Consider the following 4,299-nt stretch of genomic DNA (forward strand, 5'->3'; position numbering starts at 1 on the left):
GGTAAAAGCTGCTCTCCAAAAGAGGCAGCATGACAAAGGCCCACAGCTACCTTATCATGATTATCAAGTTTGGACGTGTTAATTACCTTCGTCGTCCATTCACGACACGCAATAATAAATTTGGTACATGTGAAGCTAGCGAAACGGCCACGAGCATATCATAAGCGTAGTAGGCTAAATGCTCTTTATAACACGTATATCATGTATATCATGTTTGTAACATTCATATACCTTCGTCAACCATTGACATCACGTAATCGCCCGGTAGCATAAAACTTCTGGCGAAAAATGCCTGCGTAAGATCTAAACTGGAGTAAACATCAATTCTGTGGAATCAGCATTATGAAAAAGATACTTTGCCGACTACTAAATGCTCAGCGTAAAGCAGTGAGATTTATATTAGTGAAGTACAAACGTCGAGATTCCCCTACATAGTTGACGAAGCTCAATATACCAACGCCGAAAGCCCGGAGAAAAGTTTAGCGCCTTTCATCCTTCACAACTGCCTAAAAGGTAAAATCAATTTAGCTCTCCCAACACCTGTTAAGCGTGTCAGTACAGGAAGAATATGGTACTATCAGAAACATTCGTTAGCACCAATCTTTGCTCCCACAAAATCACTTCTTTACAGTTTCTTCCTTGACACAGTCGTGGATTGGAATTCACTGCGAAATAGTATATTCAGCTCTGATGAAGTTTTTAGCAATATTCTATATACCATGTTTTAAAAGTCTAGCACTCTTCTAGTTACCCTTACTGCTTGCTACTATTACGTGTTTTTATGGCCCTATCTTTCAATAATTTTTGTGCTAACTTTATTGCTTGTTTTGTTTCTTGTGTTCACCATAGCGTTGTTCGGATATAATTTTTGCATTGTACCTGAAGGCTATGCTGCTTGAGACAAAATGTTGGCCTGCAGTATTTTAAATAAAAGGATGAATGAAATAAAGAAACGTGTCGTCGTTATAACGCCCAGTCCCCCGTAGTGGGTATGAGCCAAACATCAGAACAAGCAAGCAAGCAAGCAAGCAAACGTGGCCCTTCGCGAGCAGGCTAAGCGCGCGATCAGCTTTCGCGAGCTGCCAACAGTACCGCTATTGTCCAAACAATCCTCGGCGCACGCTACATCCGACGAGCTACAGATCACTACAACATCCACACGTATCACCGCCTTCTCTGGCATCGCATACCGTACCTGGAATGATGAACAACTACGTCATCCTAGAGAAGATTGGCGAAGGTGCGTACGGTGCCGTGTACAAAGCAAAGTGCAAGGGGACCAACAAGGTCGTTGCTATAAAGAAGATCTGGGTCGAGGTTGGAGGCGAAGGGATTCCAGACACAACGATACAAGAGGTGACCCTCCTTCGTGAGTTAAAGCATTAGAACATAGTGCGTCTCATAGAAGTCATCATGCCACCATCGAAGGCTGTACACTTGGTCTTCGAGTACATGACCATGGACCTGACGGCGCTCTTAGCTTCTCATGCCAAGAACAGGACCTTTGATGACGCCGTCGTTACGAAGTACCTCGGTCAGATTGTTGCAGCCATTCTATTCTGCCATCAAAGAAGAGTTCTGCATCGTGACCTCAAGCCAGCCAACGTGCTTGTCGATGGAAACGGCAACGTCTAGGTGGGCGACTTCGGCTTGTCGCGTGCCTTCACGCCACCAGTGCGCATTTTCACCCACAAAGTGGGCACCTTCCGGTACCGTGCGCTGGAGACGCTCCTGGGTGTCAGTCGTTACTCGACAACGGTGGGCGTGTGGAGTATCAGGTGTGTCTTCTTCGAGCTGCTGACAGGCAAAGCTCTGTTCCTCGGGGATTCGGAGATCGACCAGCTGTTCCGAATCTTCCGCGTCCTTTGTACACCGACAGTACAGAGCTGGCCCGAAGTTATGCAATTGAAAAAGTACAAGTCGACCTTTCCCACATGAAGAGAGAACATTGTGGCCACGCTCCTTTCTAGGGGGGACTGCGAGGCTGTAGATCTGCTTTTGAAGATGCTTTTTACAGCCCTGGTGAGAGGATCTAGGGCAAAAATGCCACAACACACCCCTATCTCACCGGATCGAGAGATTGAAAGCGGACGGCACACACCACCGACAAAGAAGGGCAATGAGACATTGCTTTGGCAGCTGGAACTCCTGCTCTACCGTTCCTGCGGTGGCAGCTGGACCCGCAGGTTCACTCAACACTTGAGTGGAGTACCTAAGAGCATTAACAGAAATAAACGTTACGTGGGATTGCTGCGCGCCGGCTCCGCTGGCCGTTTCTGCATTTGTAACAGTGTGTTGTTCACTTGTTCATGGTGCACTTGAGTGTGTGCTAGATTTAGCCAAGTTATGTTCATGATCATCAGAAACGCTGAAGCACGGGCGCTGCAGAAGTGTTAAGTGGGACGTTCTGCCTCACTTCAGCAGAGCCACGCTGGCATAAGAAAAAATAGTTTCAAGAAAGGTCAGCAGCCCCAGGTGCCCAGGTGGTCTAAATTTCTGGAGCCCACACAATTTGAAAACCATAGAGTTTTGATCCCTGTTGTTCTTTCCTTTTATCTCCTCCCATTGTAAATAAAACACTTACAAATGAACCCCCACGTTGACATAGGCCATTTCTAGTAAATTACGCTTTGCACTGGTGTAACAGAGCTTCCTTAGCCCCCAGCTGTGTCTCGCTATAGCCCCTTCTCAGCCACCCTGCACCTCATGAATAGCAAATAACTAAAGCAATCCTTATCTTAAAATCCGGCGACCGCTCCGGTCTATTTAAAGGGCCCGTAGACTACCTCCTATCATTTTTTTCAAACGTTTGAAGTAAACACGTGAATCATATGCAAAATGCTGCATGATCAATGATTCTCCACGTGGCAGCGCAACAAGCCGTCAGTGCTCCACAAATTCCAAGAAACAATCCCCGCATGCCTTTCGGGCTGGCACGTGACATCAAGAAGTTGAAACTGACGTGCAGAATAAATATGCTGCAATCGGTCAAGCAAGCACCTATGACTTCCTGTTAGCCTGCAAGAAGCTGTCCACGCCACTCGTCGTTTGTCGAGATGCCCGCAGGCATGCACGTGCTCGCAAATCAGGTACTGTGATCCGTAGGACAGGGTTTATACCGACACTATTCGTATAAGCACCGGCTGGCACAGCAACAGCGATTCGCCAAAAAGCACACAGTTGACAGAGGGCGGAGTCGTGGCAACCGTAACAAGACAGTGTTTGAAGCAATATGTCATCGATGATGTATGCCGCGCAAAATTGGGAGAGGTGCTCGGCAAGAGGGCAAAGCGACTTCGGGAGAGGTACCAACGGAGCGTGGTGAAAAAGAAGAGTGGAAAGAGTGATGACTGTGCTTAGATAATCAAACGCACTTAGCTCCGCTATTACAGCACCGTTTCAAAAATTTAACGGCTTTATGGTTCCTGTGCACTTGTGCACAACTTCTTCACCACAACTGAATTTCCGCCCCGCCGCGGTGGTCTAGTGGCTAAGGTACTCGGCTGCTGACCCGCAGGGCGCGGGTTCGAATCCCGGCTGCGGCGGCTGCATTTCCGATGGAGGCGGAAATGTTGTAGGCCCGTGTGCTCAGATTTGGGTGCACGTTAAAGAACCCCAGGTGGTCTAAATTTCCGGAGCCCTCCACTACGGCGTCTCTCATAATCATATAGTGGTTTTGGGACGTTAAACCCCACATATCAATCAATCACAACTGAATTTCCACCTCTAGGTGGTTAAATATTGCATCACGTTTCTGGCTGCATGCAGTATAGCACATATTGCGTGCTAGCACTGTTCAGGTATTACAATAATCCTTGGTGTATGACTGTGAGATTGGTGGCCTCCAAATCAAGCGGCAAATGTTTATACCAACAATGATATTTCCACTGTTACACACTGTCAAACGTGCGACTCTGGTGCAGCATGGCATAATTTACATTGATTTTATTAGGATGGTGCAGGAAACTTAGTTCGGCACATTTGTGCGCAGAAGCAGCATCACTCGATGAGGGAGGTGGGGGGGGGGGGGCGTTTACATTATTAAAACCACATGAAGCAAACTGACAAGGCAAACATAGGAATTCAGATGAATTAATACTTGAAATTTCATACTTTGTTTCTGACTCGCCACGAGTGAATTTTCAAAACGAACTGAAAGGTTGGGCTTGCAAAGCAAGAAAAAACTAAAAAGTAACTCAGACCTCCTTTTGTTGTTTTCCAAGCTAACCCCACTAAAAGCAACATAATCACCACCACAACTTTTTTTACTGCGAAGTAACTGACATAAATGTTGATGCT

The 4,299-nt window shown here is 46.7% G+C and overlaps 1 pseudogene; it reads left to right on the plus strand.

The window, feature by feature from the left end:
* Positions 1–1,203: 1,203 nt before the first annotated feature.
* Positions 1,204–1,938, plus strand: LOC119175589 (cyclin-dependent kinase 1 pseudogene; annotated as a pseudogene).
* Positions 1,939–4,299: the final 2,361 nt, after the last annotated feature.

This window comes from Rhipicephalus microplus, chromosome X (assembly GCF_043290135.1).
Source record: "Rhipicephalus microplus isolate Deutch F79 chromosome X, USDA_Rmic, whole genome shotgun sequence".
NCBI classification, from domain to species: Eukaryota; Metazoa; Arthropoda; class Arachnida; order Ixodida; family Ixodidae; genus Rhipicephalus; species Rhipicephalus microplus.